Here is a 23,027-nt window from a genome sequence, read left to right as displayed (position 1 = left end):
GTCTGGACGTGGCCCCAAGAGGCTAATTAATTAAGATGAGCTATCTTAAGCAGGAGGAAAAAAAATTTTGTAGTGATAATCAAGATGGCCCATTTCAGACAGTTGACAAGAAGGTGTGAGGACACTTAACATAGGGAAATTGATTCAATTTGTGTAATGACCCAGCCACTCCCAGTCTCTATTCAAGCCCAAGTTTATGGTATCTAGTTTGCAAATTAATTCCAGTTCAGCAGTTTCTCATTGGAGTCTGTTTTTGAAGCTTTTCTGTTGCAAAACTGCCACCTTTAAATCTGTTAATGAGTGACCAGACAGGTTGAAGTGTTCTCCTACTGGTTTTTCAATGTTATGATTCTTGATGTCAGATTTGTGTCCATTTATTCTTTTGCGTAGAGACAGTCTGGTTTGGCCAATGTACATGGCACAGAGACATTGCTGGCACATGGTGGCATAGGGAATCCCCCGGACTCATCCCATCCCTCTCAAAGAACACAGAAGGTAAAACACCACATTCTTTTACTACCTTCTCCAACTTGCAGTGCTTCATAGAAGGCTTATACAATTGAGTCTTACATCTACATCCTTATTGGTTTCTTGTTATAATTTTGCACAACTCTGTTAATGTTCTTGAATGCAACGTGTTCATCTTTGCTGGCTTCTCGTGTGTCCGGTCCTTCCATTCCTTCAGCTGATATGCTCATTAGTTCATTCACATGATCAGGCAGAAGGCGACTTCTTTCAGAACACAAAATTCTATTCAGTGAGGAAAAAGAACCCTCAGCTGTAGCTGTTGTGACTGGGAGTTGCAAGAGATGAATTCCTACTTCTTTCATCCCAGGAAACATAACACAAAGATCGGGTTGAGCCACTAGTGATGATAAAAAAAAGTTGAAGTCAAATCTTCATTCGTCATATAACATTCCACTCTATTCAAATTCTCTATTCTGTCCTGAGCACATGGCAGGACCCTTGCTGGTTGTGCCTCACTCCACTCAATTGTTGGTGTTTTATAGGACAGGGATCTGTAAAAGCAACGTAGAGGTTGAGTAGAATCCAGAAGTCGCTGTTGTGGATTTTTAAGAATCAAGTCTGTGTACTTTTTCCAGTTGTCTTAACAAACACTTCTTGTCCTCTTCACTTAAGGATTCAATATAAATGCCTTCATTAATGAACTTCTGGATTGAAGTCTTTGCTTCTTCCAGTACTTTTTCAATGGCTCTCTCTGATTGATCCAAATGTAGCTTCTGTTGCTGGACAAAGATCTACTATTGTTGTAGAAGATGCCTGGATGGCATTGTTTAATGACCCAAGTGGTTTCAACAGTAGACTTACATGAGAGAGAATGGCAATAGTCTTCTCTGACCGTAGTAGCAAATGTAATGCACCAGCCTCACTACTTAGATCCATCCCATCCTGGTAGATACTTCCGAAAAACCAGTAATAGCAGCTGGAGTAATTTTAAGACAACAGCCAAGGATCGTGCATGAGAAAGCCAGAGGGTTTTCCCTGGTTGGAGCAATTTGAACTTCAGTCCCAGTGTATCTTCTATATTTTCCAAGCTATTCAGTCTTTTTGGACTCTGGCTGAAAAAAGAATATAATGAAGACATTATATTTATAGCTTTTTAAATGTCTTTTGAAGAGTCTGCAGCTTGTACTAGTGCTAGTTAGAGAAGATGGCCTCTGCAGTGTGTATTGGAGAGATTAGGGTTACACTTTTCTCTGAGCAAGGCTTGTACTCCACCATTTTTTCCAGAGAAGTTTGTGGCTCTATCAAATGCACAAACAGCCATCTGTTTGGGGTCCAACTGACAAGCATTTAACTCTTCTAAGATGTGGGTTGCCACAGATGCAGCCGATGTGTCTTCTATAACTTGAACATCTAGAAATGCATCTACTAGCCTACCACTGCATCAAGATAACGTACACAATGACTTAATGCTTGATGTCTATTTGCATCGGTGCATTCATCAGCCACGCATACAATTTTTTTGAATGTAGTGAGAGAGTTCTTCACTTTTTCAACGGTTGAGTCTTTAACTGTTGCACCACATGCGTCTAGCCAGTCAGTTGAGTTTCTTCCAGAAAGATAGTGAGCATTTGCTGGTCTTGTGTGGAACCAGTGTTCAACTTCAGGATGAACAAGTGACAATGCACTTAACACTGGCCTCCAATTTGTAGGATCTCTTGCTAAAATAGAAAGTATGATGCCACAGCCATGTTTGTTCGCATGAACTGTGTTGTGTCTCCAGCATTCTTAACAGCCTGTCATAGGTTTCACCCCCACTCTGAACTTTAGGGTACAGATTTGAGGACCTGCATGAACACTTCTAAGCTTAATTACCAGCTTAGATCTGTTCTTGCTGCCACCATCCAGATTTCTGAGTACCTGGAACACTCTCTTTCCCCAAAAAACCTTCCCCTCCCTGGGTAGTCTTGAGAGATTCCTCCACCAAGTCCCTGGTGAACACTGATCCAAATCCCTTGGATATTAAAACAAGGAGAATTTAACCATCTCCCCTCCTTTCCCCCACCAATTCCTGGTGAGTCCAGTTCCAATCCCCTTGGATCTTAAATAAGGAAAAATCAATTCAGGTTTTTCAAAAGAAGGCTTTTAATTAAAGAGAAGAAAGGTAAAAGAAAATAAAACCTCTAGGAGATAGCATACAGCTGACCTCACAGACAACAGATTTAAAACACAGTATGTTCCCCTGGGCAAAAACCTTAATACACACAAGAATACCCAATTTGATAATTCCCCTAATTGCACAAAGACAAGTTACAAAAAGAAAATAAACATAAACCTATTTATTCCTTTCTAAAACTTACTACTCTGATAAGAGGCTGGTTCCTTGATCTTTTTTCTCCAGCTGAAACTGAAACTGACTCTAAGCAAAGGAAACTTCCCTCCTTCCTTTTGAAACTTCTTGTTCCCCCATTGGTTCCTCTGGTCAGGTGTTAGCTAGGCTAGGTGAACTTCAGGTAAGAGGCATTAACCCTTAACTATCTGTTTATGATACAGCCTCATTAACACTCACTGGTGTTGTTCTTGGTCAATGGAGACTCAGAGTTCAGCGGTGCTTTCACATGAGTTCACCTTCCAGGTGGGGGGCAAGAAGGCACCTTTCTCATTCCTCCAGATGCTCACTGTTTGCTCTGGCCACTGTTGTTCATTCTGCCACCATTCACTCCATCGCTCTGTTGCCAATGGCCCTGCACAGTCACCTTCTGCTGCCACCTGCCACTGAGACCTCTACGAATTGGGTTCCACGCAGTTCTCACTGATTTCAGCTGAGCTCTCAGTGGGGGAACCTCGCAGCTAGTGCAGGCTGGGCCATCTCTTCCACAGAAACACTGTCCCACAGCAAGTCTAAGCACTTAGACCTGATTATCAGTGATTTCAGCTGCAGTGGTCACTTAAAACAAAAGACTCTCTATGGAGTGTAATCAGCTCTGTCTTTAAACAGTGGAGAGGGGCAAGTCAAATAGTACTTGTGACTCACACAGACCATCAAGCAAAACACCTGTCTCCTCCCTCTCTCTTGATGCCCTCAATCAGCACAGGTGAAGTACAGTTCTACTGTCTTTTACTCATACAATAAGAATAACATTTCATTACACCCCTGTGTGATTTGTAACCCAACCCCAGCCAAAATCTATCACGTGAGCAACACAGCTCTGTTTGCTAGATACCTAGGTAAATTGGGTGTGAATGTAAATACAATCTGGTCCTGAAGCCTTTTCCCCCCAGACTAAGCTCATCACTAGCTGTCAGGGAGAGCTCATTTAGACTGCTTATAAATCATAATTTGCAATGATTAGGTTGGCCAACATTACCTCCCAAAACTTACCTACAACACTCACATTAATACACCCCAGAACGATACAAGCCTTTTCCCCAGCTGCGTCAATGAGTGACAGCCAGACAGTGTCTGAATGAGTCCATTAAAGACCATTCACCTGCCCCACCCTTATTTAAAACAATTCAACTTTATTCTTTTTAAAACAAGAAATAAAAGCTAAATTCCCTCCCCTCCCCACCCCTGCTCCAACACCCAGCTCGGCACGGTGCATTTCAGCCTCATCCCAGGACATTGGTGCTCCAACCACACACGCGCCCCAGGAAAAGAGGAACAAGTTAAATCGGGTAGAAAAACTCACAGTCCATGAGAGAGGTATTTACCTGGCCTCTTCTCAGTAATGGGAAGACACCGACCCCTCTCCTCATCAGTCCCCTTGGGGCATCATTGGTAGCCCTTCGGAGTTCAAGGATGACTTCACCCAGCACTTGCAGGACATTTTCTCTCTCTCTGGGACACATGCAGTGAGTTCACAGTTCTCAGCCTCAGCTCTCTGGCTTGCAAGAGCAAACACTGCCGTTTCAAAGTGTGACAGGTTAGATCACCTTTTAGGGTGCCACCGGATGTGCTGGGGTCCCCCTAAGTCCGCCTGTCTCACCAGCCTGGGTTTCCCTCACTCTGTGTTGCTGAGACCAGCTCTTAAGCCCCTTTCTAGCACACACACAAGTAGGGACACACCCAGCTGTAGAATCACAGAGTCTGCAATCAGCTCTCAGTGGGAGAACTCAGCTTGGGCAATGGCCACCACTCCTGTGCACACACCCCTGGAGTGTAAACCCAAAATTATATTAGCTTATGCTGCATAGAAATCCACATAGCATAAGCCATGAAATTCGCCCGCTCCCAAAAGGTGGAGGTAGATATGCACAGCTTTCTCCCTCCCCATGCCCTGAGTTATGAACTGCACAATCTGAGTTTTTGTATAAACCAGAAATGAGTTTATTAACTACAAAAGGTAAATTTTAGTGATTTTAAGGGCTAGCAAACAGACCAAAGCAGATTACTAAGCAAATAAAACAAAACACGCAAACTAAGCTTAGGTTTCAGAGTGGTAGCCGTGTTAGTCTGTGTCTTAACGTTTGTTCCCCCAGAGACCAGCACCCTGGAGGATTTGGGGAGGGGAGGAGTTACCAGCCCAAGGTAAGTGAGGAGCCCAGCCCAGGGGCTGATGGAAGATATGGGGATGGAGACAGGCATCTAGAGTGAAGGTGGGGCCTGGCTCAAGTGTCCTTCTCCTCATCTCCATGGCAGGGGGATCCCGGCTGGGAGGAAAAGGGGGGGGGACATCAGTCCGGCAGAGGGAGTGGCTGGAGGAGTTTCTCTCTTTCCCTTCCCCGACCTGTGGCCCATCAGCTCAGCAGCCAGAGCTGCAGCAGGGAGGAGGGGCTGATCGGGGCTTCTCCTCCTCTGCCTGGGGTTTGCTTAGACCAGGCAGAGCCAGAGGATCACGGACCAGCAGCTGTTCGACTGCTGCTGTGTCCTCACCACAGCGATGGGCGGCTGGGACCTTGAGAGTCAAATACCCCTGATGTGTGCAGGAACGAGGAAATGGGTTTGTGACCATGGCCGGCCCCAGTCAGGGCACTCAAAGAATTTCCCGTCTGTGTGGAGGAGTCTCTGATGTCCGACATGTTAGCTCCACTTGGACTATGTCCCACACTGAGAACCTCTCAGGTTTCTTCCCTTTATGGATTTGTGGATGCCTGATATTCCAGGAGCACCAAATGAAGCTTCCCCCACAGTCAAGGTCTCTCTGTTGTGTGGGTCACTGAAGTGTGAAGTCAAATTGAATCTTTTCTTGCACTCAAGCTATTCCTAGGGTCTCTCACCCTTGTGGATTCTCTCATGTTTGGTCAGCGCTGAGCTCTTACTGAAGCTTTTCCCAAAGTCAAGGCATTTATAGTGCATCTCTCTGATATGGATTCTCCCATGTTTAGTAAGGTATAAGCACTGACTGAATGTTTTCCCAAACTCAAGGCATTTATAGGGTCTCTCTCCTACGTGCCCTCCCTGGTGAACAATAAGTTTTGATTTGTGTATGAAGCTTTTCCCACAGTCCAAGCATTTATGGGAGCGCTCTCGTGTGGATTCTCTGATGACTAGTAAGTTTTATTCTGTCAATGAAACTTTTCCCAGAATTGAGGCGTTTATAGGGTTTGTCGCATGTGTGAATTTTCTGATGCTTAATTAGGTGTGAGTGCTTAATGACAGTTTTCCGAGAGTCAAGGCATTAATATGGTCTCTTTCCTGTGTGCACTCTCTGGTGTATACTAAGTTTTGACTTCTGAATGAAGCTTTTCCCACATTCCAAGCATTTATGGGGTCTCTCTCCTGTGTGGGTTTTCTGATGTGTATTAAGGGTTGATTTCACATTGAAACTTTTTCCACACTCCAGGCATTTATAGGGTTTTTCTCCTGTGTGAATTCTTCCATGTTTAGTAAGGGATGAACTTTTGCTGAAGCTCTTCCCACACTCAAGGCACATATAGGGTCTCTCTCCTGTGTGCAGTCTCTGGTGTATAATAAGGCATTGCTTCCAGCTGAAGCTTTTCCCACAGTCTAAGCATTTATAGGGTTTCTCTCCTGTGTGAGTTCTGTGATGTGACCTAAGATGTGACCTCTGACTAAAACTTTTCCCACACTCAAGGCATTTATGGGGTCTCTCTCCTGTGTGCAGTCTCTGGTGTATAATAAGGCATAGCTTCCTACTGAAGCTTTTCCCACAGTCTGAGCATTTATAGGGCTTCTCTCCTGTGTGAGTTCTGTGATGTTTCATAAGCTGTGAGCTCTGACTAAATCTTCTCCCACACTCAAGGCACTCATAGGGTCTCTCTCCTGTGTGGGTTCTCTGATGTGCAATAAGATTTGAGCTCTGATTAAAACTTTTGCCACATTCCAGACATTTATAGGGTCTCTCGCCCGTGTGCAGTCTCTGGTGTGTAATAAAGTTTGACTTCTCACGGAAGCTCTTCCCACAGTCCAAGCATTCGTAGGGCTTCTCTCTTGAGTGGGTTCTCCAGTGTGTAAGAAGGTTTGCACTGAAATGGAATATTTTCCCACACTCAAGGCATTTGTAGGGTTTCTCTTCATTGTGACTTGTCTGCAGGTCTGTGGTTTTCTTGGGATCCTTACATCCTCCGCCATGTTCAGTGAATTCATCCAGTTTCTTCCTGGGATAATTTCCCAACTGCATCTCTGATCTGTGTCGATCTCCCCAGGCATTTCCCTGCTCCAAGCGCTGGGAAAAATTCCCTTCAGCTCTTCTCAAAAACCTCTCCTGCAGTTCCACTTGCTCAGGACCTTCCTGCTGCTGATTCTCCTCCTTGTTCTCACTCACTGTCCTATCACCTGCCGGGAGAGAGAGAATCCAGACAGGAGTCACTGCCTGTGCCGGGGAGAAAGGACAGAAAGGGGAACAGCACAGAGGGAAAACACAACAAAGTGACTGTTGGGGAGATGGAAACATTGGATTCTGCCTCCGTATCCCACCCCAACACCCCCCAGGGAAGGAAAGCCAGGGAGGAAATTCCTGACAGCAAACAGGATGGGTGGGAAGCCGTGACTGATATTTGCCTTGATGCTACGACACCTGCTGACTGCAGCCCTGACCTGAGTGAGACGGGGCAGAACTGAGGGCTCTCGCTCACAGCACATTTTGAGAGTCCCAGCTTTTTCCTTCACTTGACAGATGGTTCTGTCTGAATTTCCCTGACTCCTCACCTGTGTGGGTGCCTCTTGGGCTCCCCCTTTCCTTAGAGGCTTGAAGATCCAGGACCCATGGCTCTTCCCCTCGTTCCAGCCGGGAAATCAGGTCAGGTTTGGGAATGGAAAATCCTGCTCAGGGGGTGAAATCAGGCAAGCTCAGGACACATGGAGCATTGGTGGAGTATCTGTCACAAGGAACATTCCCCGAGATTAACCTGACCCTACATGGGACTGTGGTAACTCAGACCCTATGGGAGCAGCAGATATTTGAGGCCGCAGATTTAATGTTACCCCCTCACTAGGAGGTCTCAAGATAGATGCTCTGGGGGACTTGTTGACACACACACAGCTCAGGTGTTAAACTTCTGCCTATTTCCAAGTCTGCAGAACCTAGAGCCCTCCTCATGGATGGAGCTAGTCCCAAGAGGGCAGGTGAATGGTGCGTGAAGGAGAAATAATACAGACAGGACAATACCCTGGTTCTGGCCCCTTAAGAGCTGGAGAGATGGGGATGAATTAGCCTGTCCATTAGGTTTCTCACTCCCCGATTCCCTTCAATGTGGTATGTAGATGAAAGTATCTCTCAAACTGAAGCTATGGACTCTGTTACCCTCCTCCCCAATCTGACCAGGGAAGAACCTGACCAGATTCAGATACACAGACTCCACAGCTTCCAATAGCTGAGGGCACAGAAATCCTTTACCCAGCGAGGTCACCATCTCATAGTTCTCCTGCATGACGTCCCTGTAGAGGGCTCTCTGAGCAGGGTCCAGCAGAGCCCCCTGCCCCTGGGTGAAATACACAGCCACCTCCTCGAAGGTCACTGGCACCTGAAACAACAAGAGTTCCCCACTCAGCACCTGCTGCCCCAGCCACAATCCCACTAGTCACGGGGGAGAAGACCCAGAAAAGCAGAATCCCACCCCTCCCCCCCCCACACTCTGCTCAGAGCAGCCAGGAGGCTTTAGGGGGTGGGAGAAGGTGACAGCTCCTTGTCCTCCCCAGCACCCGGAGCAGGGCAGGGTCTTCTCATTTTTCCCACACACCTGCCAGCCACAGGCTGATCTGGGAAGCAGAGCTCTGAGCCAGGGACAGGGACAGGAATCCTGACAGCTTCCCTGTGTATTTCACAGCAGCCTCTGGCCAGTGGGTTCAGGGTCCAGCCCTGGGAGTCTGGTCAGTTTTCCTAGCCCTGCCCAGGGGGTGTTTCCTGTATGAGAAATGGGGGAATGTTCCCTTCTTCCCCACATGCCAATGGGCCTGTTCAGAAAATCAGGCTCCAAACTGAATGTGTCCCAGAAGATTTATCACACCCTGTCCCCTCTCTGCTTCCCCATGTGTCCTGCCCCTCCCCCTCTACAGCAAACCCCCCTGCAGGTCCCTGAAAATCCCTTACCTGAGCTGGCTCCATCACAGCCTTTTCCCTTCCCCGTCCCCTGGAAGACGATCTGGAGCGAAACATGGCTCTGATTCCTCAGCCTGTTGGGGCAAGAAGGACAGGGAGATTTCAGAAGGGGCTTGAATCCATTTCACACCCCGATTCCCCCTAGGTTCTCTCCCTGCAGACAGACGCTGTGGACTCTGCCACACTGGGAAAACCCTCAGTCACTTTATTACAACACTGACCCGGCCCCTCTCACCAGCACTGAACCCCTGAGACACTTTTAAACCCTCCCAGGGACAGAGTCACTAAGACAAATGCGAGAAAAGAGAAGAATCAAAGGAGCCACTTTGGGGGATGCCCCTTGATATTGGTCCTGAGGGCAGCGCATCCCCCCAGCAGCTGAGGCAGAACCCGGTTTTTCCTCCGTCAGCTCCTCCCCTTGTTCCCAGGAGAGTCAGTCGGCCCAGGGGTGATGCAGGGAATGGATCCAGGCAGGGCTGGGAGATGGGAACCTCCCTCCCCACTTCTTGCTCCTGCTGCCCCTTTCTGTCTCAACCCTCCCCTTCCTGTCTCCTTCCCTCTCCCCTCTGCCTGGGAGAACTGGGGACTGTCCCATTCCCATGGGCATTTGCTTTCCAGGGTGAGCCTGGCTGTGTCATGGGGCAGGAGCTCTGGGACCGCCAGGCACAGGGGAAGCCCCTCCCCCTCTGGTACAAACTCACCAGCAGGTCCCTGAAAGGGGCCCTTTGTGCAGAATCAACGTCCTGCCCCACCCCAGCCCTTTCCCCCGGGTCTCTCCCATCACCTGCAGGCTCCGCTCAGGGGCTGGTGTGGGCACAGCCCGGGGCTGCCCCAGGGGCTGGTTCCACCCACCAGAGAAAGTGCCCCCTGTCTCAGGGTTGGATACAGAGGGGGGTAATGAAGGTCTCTCCTTGGCACAGACCCCGCTGGGGGAGCAGCAGCTGCTCACTCTTGGCACCAGATCACACTGCAGGAGGCAGCATCAGCTGACCCAGGGAGCTCAATTAACTCCCAAGTGCTAATATCACGGGTAAGGCTCCCTCAAAGTCACAGATATTTTTTGTAAAACTCATGGACAGATCACAGGCTTTAAAAAAAACTTCATGGCTCATGACCTGTCCATGACTTGTACTATACCCTGGACAAAACCTTGGGGGTGCTGTGAGGGAGGCCATGGATGCTGCAGGGGATGCAGGTGGTCATGGGTTGGCCCAGGGGGCTCTGCGGGTGCTCAGGAGGGTGGTCTGGGGGGTGCTCCGGTGGGAGCAGCCCAGGACGCTCACTGGTGCTGTGGGGCATGATTGGCAGGGCTCCCAGGCTCCCTACCTGGCTTCTCAGAAGCGGTGAAATCTCCCTCCCTAAACTTCTAGCTTCCATGACCTCTCGTGACAAACTCGCAGCCTTAATCATGAGCAGACAGAGACAGCCTCCTCTGCCAAAGCAATAACCAGCCCCCCTAATTCCTTATGAGGACAATTCAGCAGCTGCAGATTTCATTTGCCCACCTGGATTCACATCAGAACAGAACCAGAGAACCAGCTTGAACCAATATGCTTAACTGAACTGGAACCAGACTTAAACCACCAGTTTTCCTCTTACTCAGTGAACCTGAATCTCAATCGAACTTGGAAAAAAACGACTGCCAGTTGAAATAAAGTTTCAGCAATTTTTCAGCTCAATATTTGTCAGTATAAAATAAAACCTACTCTGATCTCACTTATTATAAAACAAGACACCAAAACAACACCCAGGCATGTGATCACTACCAGAACGGCCTGTCCCAATAGGAGAAGAGAAGGGGGCAGCCCACAGGAGCAGGGAGGGAGGGGAGAGAAGTGGGGGCTCCCTGTCCCAGAAGTTAACATTAACTCTTCAAGGCCAAGGAAAAAGGCTGCTCAATTCTTATTCCCTTTAGACAGGGCTCCTCTTACCCACCCCCACCCCTTAGGGCAGCTCCTCCCTCCAATTGCCCCACCTGAGGCAGGCCCCATGCCCCAAATTCAGTTCCCCACTGAAGGAAGCCACAGGGCTCACTCCCAACCCCCTCCCCCCTTCTGGGGAGCGCCCGGTAACTGAACAGGAACCAAACACACCGACTGCCACTGAACCCGAACCAAACCCCAATTCCACTCCTTGCGGCTCACAGTGACTCTGGTTGGACACCGAATCCTGCACAGAAATCAGACCAGCCCCTGTTCAGTGCTTTCAACCCAGGAGTCAGACCCTCCGCCCCCGCAAATAAGGAGATTGTCTTTGAACACAAATATGAAATTGGAAGTAGGGTGTGTGTGTGTGTGGGTGTGTGTGGATTCTGGGTGGACATTTGCCTGGTAAATTCTCAGCCCTTTGGGGTAAATCTCCTGTCCGCCCCTATCTTTTCTAAAGGAAAAAGTGGGACACATATAGGAGCCCTGCCCCTCCTCTCCCCAAGGCCCCCCTGCTCCGCCTCTCCCCCCCAAGGCCCTGTCCCCTGGCCAGACCAGAAGCCGGCTGTGATAAAACTTGCACAGGGAGCCCAGGCCACTGCAAGGAGCTCTGGACCCTCCACTTGCCCTTGTCAGGGGGCTAGATTGCCGATTAAGGTGACCAGGTCTCTGATTTTGGACTGGACTGGACTGGAGCACCACTGACCGGGCCGTAGACTGTTCGGTTGGCAGGCTCCCAGTGGGAGAGCAAGCAGCAATGCCAGCTGCTCCATCCCTGCATCCAGGTCAGTTTCCCCATGTGAGTGCCAGAAGGAGATGCAGAACTTAGGGGCACAGGAGGGGGGTAAGAGTTGGGGTGAAGGGGGCACAATGTAGGGGTTAGCGTGCAGGAGGGAACAAGGTTTAGGGACAAAGGGGGCTCAGCTCAGGGATCAGGGGTGAAGGGAGGGTGGGGAGGCAATTGGAGTGAGGGTGCTCCAGGCCCACAGGTGCCGGGGCACCAAATGCAAGTTTGCCCAGGGTGCCACTTTCCCTAAGACCAGCCCTGACAGGAGACTTGTAGTGTATTAAACTGTTTCGCATAGGAATGTGCTACCAGAAGCAGGTACTGATACATAATGGATTTTAAGAAGTTGTTATTGTAATAAACTGCTACCTGATGTAGCGAATGCCTACAGGTAGCAGTTTCTTGCACTATAATGTATATGAAATTGCTACATGTAGAAATGTGTTATCTGTAGCAGTTATTTATACATATAGATGGTAAGAAACAGCTTTTATAAAAAGATGCTACTTCCCTCATAGGTCATGTTTTCTAGACCTTATATATTTTTTTCTCTTCTCTGAACTCTCTCCAATTTGTCCACATCTTTCCTGAAATGTGGTGCCCAGAACTGAACACAATAGTCCAGCTGAGGCCTAATCACCGCAGAGTAGAGCGGACCTCCCAGGGTAATGTTCTGCTTTTTTTGCAGCAGCGTTATACTGTTCACTCATATTCAGCTTGTGGTCCACTATGACCCCCAGGTCCCTTCTTGCAGTACCCCTTCCTAGGCAGTCATTTCCCATTTTGTATGTGTGCAGCTTGTTATCATTCACAAACTTTGTAAGTGTACTCTGTATGCCATTATCTCAATCACTGATTAAGATTTGCAATAGAAACTTATCCAGAACTAATCCCTGGAAAACCCCACTCGTTATGCCCTTTCAGCCTGACTCAGCCTGTGAATCACTGATAACGACTGTCGGAACTGTTTTCCAGCTAGTTTTGCACCCATCTTATTTTAGCTCCATCTAGGTTGCATTTCCATAGTTTGTTTATGAGAAGGTCATGGGAGACAGTATCAAAAACCTTACTAAAGGCAAGATAGCGCATGTTGACCGCTTTCCCTCATCCACAAGGCTTGTTACTCTGTTAAAGAAAGCTAGCAGTTTGGTTTTACATGTGAGGCTGCTTGAATTAGCTACATCAGATGTCCTTTTTTTAGCAAAGTTGTGTAAAAAATGGCAATCTGCAGGAACGTGCTACCTGCAACACCACAATCTGGAGAAGCTAATTCCTACAGAGAGCAGTTCTAATTTTCTGCAATCAATTTTTTTTCCAGGGAGAAAGACATTATAGAAGATAGTATACTCCCTTTACTGAATATTTGAGAATCAAGCTGTACACAATGGCATGGAGAAAAACACTAAGGGCTAGACTGAGAGGCAAAATAACAGTTGCAGAAATGCAATCCCCATTGGTGGATTGACTCAAAACAAAGTTTTGACACTAGGCCAGAAATTCAGTCAGCTCTAAAATGAGAAGAAAAAATTAATTTTAAAAATTCAAGGAATCCCAGGAGCAGATAAGACAACTTGGGAAACTGCTCGGAGACTCTGTGCAATCAGATGCAGTGATAGGGGATTCTTTGTTTCTGAGGGGATATGTGTAAAATGTTTCACTGAATTAAAAATCAGGGATTATCTACACTGGCAAGTTAAAGTGCTCTAACTTGCTGGCTATGGGGTGTGAAAAATCACACACCCCCCACCCCCCACCCTGAGCCCAAGTTTGAGTGATTTAAAGCACTAGTGTGGACAGGGTTGGCTCCCAGTGCTTGGAGATAATCCCTTCATCGAGGTGGATTACCAGGAGCACTGGCACCCACGGCAGTGCTTTGAACTTTGTAGTGTAGACATAGCCTCAGAAGGTTAGATCAGACAAAGAGGAGTTGCATTGTCTAGGCATTGGGATGCCTGTGCCTTTAAGAACCCAGCCCTGGGAAGCCCATGCTGAGAGGTGCTGTTTGTGAGCGAGGAGATAAAAAAGCCCCTTTGCCCCCCACCATTTTTGCAAACACTGGTGTCTCAGTCCCACTGGGGTAACTGTTACCCCCAGAAATGAGCTGCCAAAATATTAACAACTGGTTCCCTCCTCCTCACCCCGAGTGGGTCGTGCCCCCCCAGGACTCCAGCCCCATCCAACCCCCCACGTTCCTTGACAGCCTCCCCCTGGGATCCTTGCCCCATCCACCCCCCTTCTCTGTCCCCTGACTGCCACCTGCCACCCCATCCAACCCCTCCTCTCATTCCTGATGGCACTCCGGGACCCTTGCCCCATCCAACCACCCCTTCTCTCTGTCTCCTGACTGTCCCTGGAATCCCTACCCCTGATTGCCCCCCACCACCCCATCTAACCCCTGCTCCTTCATGACTGCCCCCCCAGGACCCTTGGCCCAATTCAATCCCCCTGTTTCCTGCCCTTTGACCGCTCCAACACTAATCCACCCCCCCAACTCCCTTGCCTTCTATCCAACACCTGCTCCCGGCCCCCTTACCATGCTGCCTGGAGGTGGGGGCCAGGCTGGGGTTGGGACTAGAGTCACTCTGCTGGGGCCAGGGTGCTCTGCCAACGCCGGGCCCAGGGGCCGGAGCAAGGGCGCCTGGAGCCAAGGCGCCTGGCCGGCCTGGATCAGAGCCAGGCCGGAGCCGTGCTGCCCAGCCAGGCGGGCCCAGGCTCAGGCCAGAGCCATGCCGGCTGGCCGGGGCCGGGCCGGAGCCATACTGCCCAGCTGAGGTCAGGACCAGGCCAGAGCCGCGCCGCCTGGCCGGGGTCGAAGTCAGGGTCCAGGGCCAGGCCGGAGCCATGCAGCCCTTGGAGCCCTCCTCCCGCTCACACCCCCACCGCTCTGCCCCAGCTCACCTGCGGGAAGCCGCTGCATCCTTCTCAGCCCTCCCAGGCTTCCGGCGTGAACAGCTGATTCGCAGGAAGCTGGGGAGGGGGAGGAGAAGCCGGGGGAGTGTTCAGGGGAGGAGGCAGAGGCGGAGTGAGGTGAGCTGGGGCCAGGGGAAGGGTAGGGAGCTGCTGGAGCTTTTTATAAATTTAAAAGCCCTTTTAGAACCGGGACAACCGGTTCTAAAAGGGCTTCCAAATTTAACAACCGGTTCCTGCGAACCGGTGGGAACCAGCTCCAGCTCATCACTGGTTACCCCCGTGCCCAGCCTGTGCCAGGTTTTGCCCTCTGCCACCACCTCACTTCTGGGCTTAACTCCACTTCCTCCCCCCATTCCTGATTTTCCCCTTTAGCCCCTCTCCTAATGCTGCCTCCAGCTGCTTGACCCCCTGACCAGTCAATTTCCGCCCTCTGCTCAGACCCTGGCCATTCCCCTGCTCCGATTCGTCCCCTTTGCCCTATTTAAACCCCTGTAAATAGCAATCAGCAGATTTTTACAGCTAATAAGGGCAGGATGAAGGGCAGTGGCTTCAACAGATGTACTGAGCATGTTCGGTACACTGTCAGTAGCACATGGCTATGGAGAACACAGTACTAGACGATCTTGTTATGGCCTAGATCTAGCTTCTGGCTGGCCAGGGGGGTCATGGCAAAGGTGGGGTGGCTAAGGCCCATCACAGCCCCACCCCCGGAGAACAGGCTGGCGCTGCCCCTGAGCCTTGGGCAGGTGCAGAGCCCTGGCACCGGGAATCCAGGACAAATGGTGTCCCAGAGTCATTTGGCCCAGGAACGGGACTTGAACTCTGCCCAATTCGGGACAGACGGTCACCCTGGTTTGGCAATTTGTAGGGGAACAAATCCCTGCTGACTGCTGGGCGGGGCAGCCCCTGCAAACTCGCTTACCCCGTGGGGCTGGGAAGCTGCCTTGTATCTCTCCCACCCCTCCGCCTTATCCCTGCCCCAGCCAGTCTACCCCCAGCCTTCCCTCCCCACATCCCCCCTTTCCCTCCCAGACCCCCTCTCTATGCCAGCTTCCTTTCCCTCGGACCCATAATTCCCCGTCTCCCGATCACCATGCATCGCCCCATCCTCCCTTCAGTGCAACCACCGCCCCTGCTCCCCCCTCCTGCCCTCACCTCACACACCCCTGTTCCCTCCTCAGCCCCCTCCAGCCCCCCGTATTATTGTCCCACCCCCAGCACGGCCCGGGCTGGGTCCCCCCCGCACACACCGGGGCTGGCGGCAGCTTTCCCGGGCCCCGGGCGGGAATCGCAGCCAGCTCCGCTGGGAGCAGCCTGGGGCCAAATCTCCCCCTGCAGCCCGGGGGTGCCGGGGGGGCGGGTCTCTCTCACCTTCCCTCCGAGCGGGGCCCCCCGGGGCAGGGGCCGGGCCGGGCTGGGGGCTCTGCCCTGGGAGAGGCTCCTGGGGAGCAGCGGGAAGGGCCCTGCTGGAGATTCCCCTCTCCCGGCTGCAGCCAGGGCTCCGGGCTCCCAGCACCAGCCGCCGGGGCTCGGGGATCTCGCCAGGAGCCTGGGAGCCAGAGTCACCGCAGCGGCTGCGAGTCACTTCCTGCTGCCGGGCCGGAGCCCAGCGCTCGCTGCCCCGGAGCCGCCTCCCGGCTGCTCCTGGGTCCTAGCGATCAACTTGGCGCAAGGGAGCCGACTGCCCCAGCGCTATGTAGGTGTCCTGCCTAGAAGCCTCAGGATCAGTGGGTACAGAAAGAAGCCGGGCAGATTCCGGGGAAGGGGAAGAAGGGGGGTTTCTAGGGAGACTCCGGTTGTTCCAGAGAATCCAGGGATGATGGCGAGTCAGGGACGCTCTGGTAACAGACTGGCACAGGGAGCAGTTGGGCAGAGCTGGGCTCTTATCTCCACACCACACTCACTGGCTACCAGCCCTGAGCCTGAGCTCCTGGCTCTGCTCCCCTTGCTCGGGTCATGGAGCTGTCAGAGTTTTGCCACTGAATTCTGCCGTTACTTGTAGGTCCACATGAACCCAGCCCTGAGCTTTATTTAAAAGCGCTTCATGTCTGCCCCCCTCCCAGGGATCCCCTCTGCCCATGTCCCAGCTGGTTCTCCCCTGTGGGCACTGACTGCAGCTCCCCGTCGGGCACCTGGATGTCTGCAGCAAATCTCCTGGTGCTCTGGGTCAGGGACTGGTGCTATGCCCACTCAGGATAGTCCCCTATTTCCCCCTCATTGTTTTCCAATTGTCACCAAAATCATCCGCCTTCTCCTGATGGCCACCTAGAAACTTCCCTTAAAAGTTAGAATTGATCAGATGCAACCACCGAAACAGACCAGTGCCCCTGAGGTAAATGCAGGGCCTCATTTTGCTAGGCCAAAACCAGGTCAAGATATTAGATAGCACCCTTAGGCTATGGCTACTGATGCAGCTCCACTGTAATCTCTCTAGGGCAGGGGTTTTGGTTGCCTCAGAGCTCAGCCACCAACTCTTCCTGATGGCCACTATGAGAATTTTTCCTAAAATACTTAATTAACTTTAGGAAAAACAAAAATATGCACATATCCATCTCCAGTTGTTATAATTTATTTATGTAGGTATTTTTTCTTTGCAGACTCAATAATAAAAATAATGTACAGTTGCCTCTATTCTTTACTGGACCTACACAGAATAGAAACACAAATAAGGTGCTTTCATAGAATATCAGGGACCTCAGGAGGTCATCTAGTCCAAGCCCCTGCTCAAAGCAAGGCCAATCCCCAGACAGATTTTTGCCCCAGATTCGTAAGTTGTCCCCTCAAGGGCTGAACTCACAACCCCGCAGTTTAGTAGGCCAATGCTCAAACCACTGAGCTATCCCTCTTATTCTTGTCTTTGTGTTAATTGTTGTTTCTTTTGCTTTTTTGGCTGCATTTCTTTTTTAAAAGACTTGCTAGCTAGTAAGTCTGTTTCTGTGAAAAGTGACGTTTGTATGTTTTAATACCACTTTTCACAGCAGCAGACTTTCTAGCGAGCTGGGAGGCAGTGAAAAGCGATTAACAAATATCACTTTTCACAGCACTTACACAGACCCAGCACACTGGAGGGGAAATTAAGCCCAGGATGGGAAGTGGGTAGGGCGGCAGTGGGGACCAGTGGTGATGGAGGGAGCAGGGGGAGCCCAGGGCCCAAAGCCCTGCAGCAGAGGTCCAGAGCTTGCTGCTGTACGGCCGGAGCCTGGGGCTGGAGGTGACAGCGGGGGCCAGGAGCAATGGGTGGACAGGGGAGCGTTGAGCCCGGGGCTGGAGCCCAAAGCTCCATGGTTGGAGCCTGCCACCTGCCACCCCAGGGCTGAAGCCAGAAACTGGAGCCCCACCATCCCCGACAAGATGGGAACTCACACCGGCTGCCTGATCCTCTGGCGTTTGTGGCTCCAGAAAGCAGCTGGGCTGACTCCCTGCTGGCAGCCCTGAGGGAAGGGGCAGCTGCTTTATGCCCCCACAATCACAGCCCAGGAGGCTGTGGCAGCAAGAAAACCCACTGGTGGCCAAATTTGAGAAATGCTGCTCTAGTGTATCCACCTGGCAGCAGCTCTGTCAGTGGGAGAAGCTCAAAAAAAAACAAACAAACAAACCTCCCCCAGCCCCCTGGCAGCTCTGATCTGAGCACGGGCAGAGGTGTAATAGGCCAGAGGAAGCCTAGGCTGTGGTGGTCCTGCCTACGCTCTGCCTCTTCGCCTCCCTGCTTCAGGCCCCTTCCCTGAGACTCCCACTGCCTGCACTCTGCCTGGTGAGTGCCTCCACCTCCCCCTTCCAGAGGTTCCCTCCGCTCACTGTGTTCCTCCTCTGGACAGCCTGGGCAGGCGGCTTGGATGGCTCGGGCTGCTCTTATTGGAAATTCCAAGAGGTGGGCGGGTGCCTCCCCCAGCCTTGTGGGAGGAACCACTGGATCCCGGGACCCAACTGTGTTCAGGGGACAACTAAGGGAGAACAGGGATGGGAGCGGGGGAGTCATAGGTTCAGAACTAAGGATCTAGAGGGGGACACCAGGAGAACCCCGGACAGCACCCACTGCTCCTCAAAGCTGTCTAGGGAGCCAGCATGTGATGCCCAGAGGAACTCTGCCCGGATGCGTGAGACAAGAGAGGAATTGAAATAGGCCCCATAGTTGCAGAGCACCCCCTCATCCAGCATGTTGCCCCTGGTATTCTAAATGGCCACTTCGGCCAGTGCCAGGAGGACATTGATGAGGTCTCCTGCCTTCATGCAACTATGGACAGGATGTGAATATATAAAGAGGTGTGGGGTAAAGTGCAGCCAGAACCTCAAGAGGAGATTCTGGAGGAGCCAAAATAGGGGCTGGAACCTGGCACATTCTAGATAGGTGTGCACCAGGTTCTCCTTCACGCCACAATGGGGACAGGTGTTGGGATTGGGGGTGAACCATATCAGTTACACATCCATGCTCACGGCTCCATGAAGGAGCCTCCAATTGATATTCACGGCGGGCTGTGGGACCAAGCTGGAATATAGGCTGGCCCACCAGGGTTCCTCACCCTCTACAGGTGGTAGAAAGTCCCTCCACCTGGTATCCAGGCAGGACACAAGGGTGAGGAAGTGAAACGTGTGGAGCACGAGATTGGAAAGTTGTTCCCTCAGTGTTCTTTGGAAGCAAACTGGCTGCAGGACACGCAGCCGGATTGGGTTATGGAGGAGATGGAGCTCACAGGACAGGGACCTGATGTAAAGGTCCAGAGGGTCTGGGGTGAGGTGGGCAGGGAGCACCATCTCGCAGGACCTACTCAAGAAATACCTGAGAGGTGGGTGATAAGGGTGTCCTCACCTCCTTGAGTACGTGCAGGGGGGTCTGAAGTGTGGAGATCCCCATGCAATGACTGAGCGCTCGGGTATCCACATATTTCCCTACTAGTTACATATAAGACAGAAGAGTCACATTCATACTGGCTTTGGGACTGTGTTATGACATCACCCTGTGTAAACATATTTGTCATGATCAAACAGCATAGCAACATTGCTATAAACTGGACTTCTAAGATGATAGTTTCTTCTGTTCTTCCATTGCTTTTTTGATTTGGAGCTTAAGCCCGGCAGTTTTTTTGTTGCATCTGGTGAACTCCCTGCTCATACACATCCCATCAGCTTCTCTGGCTCTTTCTTCAACTTGCTTGGCTCTCGCTTTGAATTCTTTTCCCAGTTGGGCCCAGACTTGCTTCTCTTGCAGGGGTGTCAGGTTTCTATAATTTTTGGTGGTGCCCAGAATGGGTCCAAGTCCCCCCCGTACACCTGCCTAAGGCTTTGGGAGGGAGTTTGGGTGCGGGAGGGGTGCGGGCTCTGGGAGGGAGTTTGGATGCAGGGGGCGGGCTCTGGGCTGGGGCAGGGGGTTGGGGTGCGGGAGGGGCTGTGAGGTGCAGTGCTTACTTTGGGTGGCTCCTGAAAGCAACCCACACACCCCTCTGGCAGTGGCTCCTAGGCAGGGGGGCAGAGGTCTCCATGCACTGCTCTCTGCAGTTCCCATTGGCTGCAGCTCTAGTGGCAGAGTTGGTGCTTGAGGCGGGGGCAGCGCATGGAGACACTCCCTCCCCCAGGGGCCACAGAGACATACTGGCCACTTCCAGGAGCGATGAGCTGCGTGGAGTGAGGCCGAGCAGGAAGCCACTCTAGCTCCACTGCGCTGCCAGGAGATTTTAGGTGGCCGGGGGGCAACAAGAGGGTCTGGGAGACGCTCTGGGGGAGGTGCGCGGGGTGGCAGATGGGGCCAGGTCTCCCGAACATTGATGGAGCCGGGCCCCTGTGCTCTGAATATTCCTGGAGCACGGGCACCACAGACCCATGCAACTCGCTGTCCCTGCCTGCATTCTATTGAAACCTTCCTTGACGCACTTTGTACAAGATCTGTTGCAATTACGTAACAGTAGTAGCAACAATGATCTACATAGTCACATTTTATCAGATAAAGTCACACGGTTAAATCTTAGTCTTTGTTGACAAACTCCTGTGTGTTTTCACTAAAAAGACATCTCAGTGCTGTGAGGTTATATTGACGCTGATCCTCAATTGAATCAAACAAGCTGGTATTGTCCGTTTGGGGACAGTTTACTTGGGAAGAGGACACTACAGAAGAACAATAATGGTTTGAACTCAGGGTCTGGTTGAGAAGCGTGGGCCTAGTGATCACAGCCACAACCCTGGACTGCCAAGGGGGTCTTGGGGAGGGGATCTCAGGCCCTCCCACTCTACTCGGCTCTGACCCAGAGCCCTTTTAGCTACCAGTAACCTGGCAAGCAAGACTACTTAAGTCTGTCCTCCCTGGGCCTTTTCCTCTCTTCTCCCACCCTGGGATCACCTCAGTCCAAGGCCTTCGCCTAATGGGAAAATCCAAATGCCAAGGAAGTGTTGTGGAAAATTGACCACAGGGTTGATTTTAGATCAGACAGCCTGAGGCTCCCTTATTTTATACAAGCATATATGCAGGGAGAGACAGCATGACCCCATGCAAGAGGCAAGCCGCTCTGCTTTTTACAAATTTTACCACGCTTATAAAGGTTAAAACCGCAAAACGTAGCACGCTGGTTACACATGTCATTTGCCTTATTTGGAATATAATGTTGATAACAAGCAAGTTGACCAATTAATTTTCCATCTATGGCAGAGCCCCAATTTTCCATCTATGGCTTTTCCTGTTATCGTCTTTGCCAGTCAAGTCTGCAGTTTGACTGTTCTACCACCTTTTTTGTAGTCCCGACAGCAAGCTCAGCTGCTGTAACTTAACAGATCTCCTTCCCCTTTATCCAATTCCAGTTCCTCTTTTTGGGGCCCTGACCACATCTTTCTGCCTCAGCATGCCCTTTGTACAGAAAAACAAGCTAAGCTAAGGCTCTAAATTATTTTGCTCAAAGGCCTAGGGCCTAAGACAAAGGGCGGGGGGGTTGCTTTTCCCTGACAGAAGCAAGAGGGAGTTACCACTGTCCAGGGCCACAGAATACTTCCCTCTCTGCTTGTCTATGCGGAGGGTCCTCCCTTTTCTCACAGAGGGCCCCTTGAGGCAGCTGTATCAGAGCCTTTAGGTTTCACGGTGCTCTGCTCTACTGGAGATGTGGACTGCAGGTCTGCTCATCTTCAGCACTGCTCCCAGCTCAGCTAATTTGCTGCCTTTTAATTCCTTCAGCAGATGGAGAATTTGCTGCAGGTGTGGCAGGGCAGAGCTGGCTAAGCCCAAAACAATCCTTTAAGGCCTTGTTACTCAGTGTGGGGCTGATGCACCTCATCCCAAGGACACTTCAGAGGAGTTCAAGGAAGAGGCTGCGCCTAGAGTTAACCTGTAAGGCAAAGTAAGGACTGGCAGAGCCCTGGGGAGTTTATGTGGGGAGTTAAAGGCTGTAGGTAACAGGGAACTGACACCCAGCTCCTTGTTACCCCCCTCGTGCTAAGGCTGGGGGGTAACAAGGAGATTCACAGTCCAGGGCATCCTGAGAAAATGTCACAGCCGGAACCTGCAGTGTGTGGAGCTCAGGGATGGTGAAGTAACAGCTCCAAGGGGCTTAAAAAAAACAAAAAAGAAAACCCAACACCAAACTCTAGAGCTTAAATATCCTCCTGGATAGAAAGTTTTCCTAATCTCTACCCTAAACCTCCTGCACTGCATCTTAACACTTTTAGGGTCCTCCCTTCAGTGACCATGGAGCACAACTGCTCCCCAGTCTCTGTATAACAGCCCTTAGCATGGCTGCAGACCATCCCCAGTCTGCTTTTCTCACGACTAAGAGACCAACTTCTTTTAGCCTCCCTCCACGGGTCGGGTTTTCTAAATCTTTGATCATTTTCTGTTAATCTCCTTGGGCCTCAATCCAATTTGTCCTCATCTTTCCTAAAGTGTGTGGTGTCCAGAACTGGACACAGGACTCTAGGTGAGGCCTCCCCAGTGTCCAGCAGAGCATTACGATGACCTCCGGCAACTTACATACATTAATACACTCCAGAACGATACCAGCCTTTTCCCCAGCTGCGTCAACGGGTGACAGCCAGACAGCATCTGACTGACTCCATTAAAGACCATTCTCCCTCCCCCCATTATTCAAGACGAGGGACACTGGGAGTTTGAGAAATTAAATTCTACTTTATTCTTTTCAAAGCAAGAAATAAAAGCTAAATTCTGTCCTCTCTCCCCAAACCCAGGTCGGCATGGTGCATTTCAGCCCCAGCTAGGGTGACCAGACAGCAAGTGTGAAAAATCGAGACAGTGGGTTGGGGGTAACAGGAGCCTATATAAGAAAAAGACCCCAAAAATCAAGACTGTCCCTATAAAATCGGGACATCTGGTCACCCTAGCCCCAGTCCAGCTCACTGGTGCTCCAGCCACACAGGTGCCCCAGGGAAAAAAGAACAAGTTAAAGCTGGTAGAAAAGCGCTAACAATACATGAGAGATGCATTTGCCCGGCCTCCTCCTCCTCCTCCTCCTC

General features: G+C 51.0%; 1 protein-coding gene and 1 pseudogene across 2 annotated transcripts in view; both read right to left on the bottom strand.

Moving 5' to 3' along the window:
- Positions 1-2,569: 2,569 nt before the first annotated feature.
- Positions 2,570-23,027, bottom strand: part of LOC127033269 (zinc finger protein 585B-like) — a 139,462-nt gene continuing 119,004 nt past the window's right edge. The window contains exon 7 of one of the 2 annotated variants that reach the window (XR_007769043.1): positions 2,570-5,195. The gene's annotated coding sequence lies outside the window, so the exon portion shown is untranslated. Of the gene's footprint in view, positions 5,196-5,267; positions 5,560-23,027 lie in introns of those variants that run through there. The other variant, XR_007769042.1, reaches the window with a different exon arrangement.
- LOC127033290 (zinc finger protein OZF-like) lies at positions 5,559-16,243 on the bottom strand (annotated as a pseudogene).

The sequence above is a fragment of the Gopherus flavomarginatus genome, chromosome 12, assembly GCF_025201925.1.
Source record: "Gopherus flavomarginatus isolate rGopFla2 chromosome 12, rGopFla2.mat.asm, whole genome shotgun sequence".
Classification (NCBI taxonomy): domain Eukaryota; kingdom Metazoa; phylum Chordata; order Testudines; family Testudinidae; genus Gopherus; species Gopherus flavomarginatus.
This window is presented reverse-complemented; position numbering and strand designations above follow the sequence as displayed.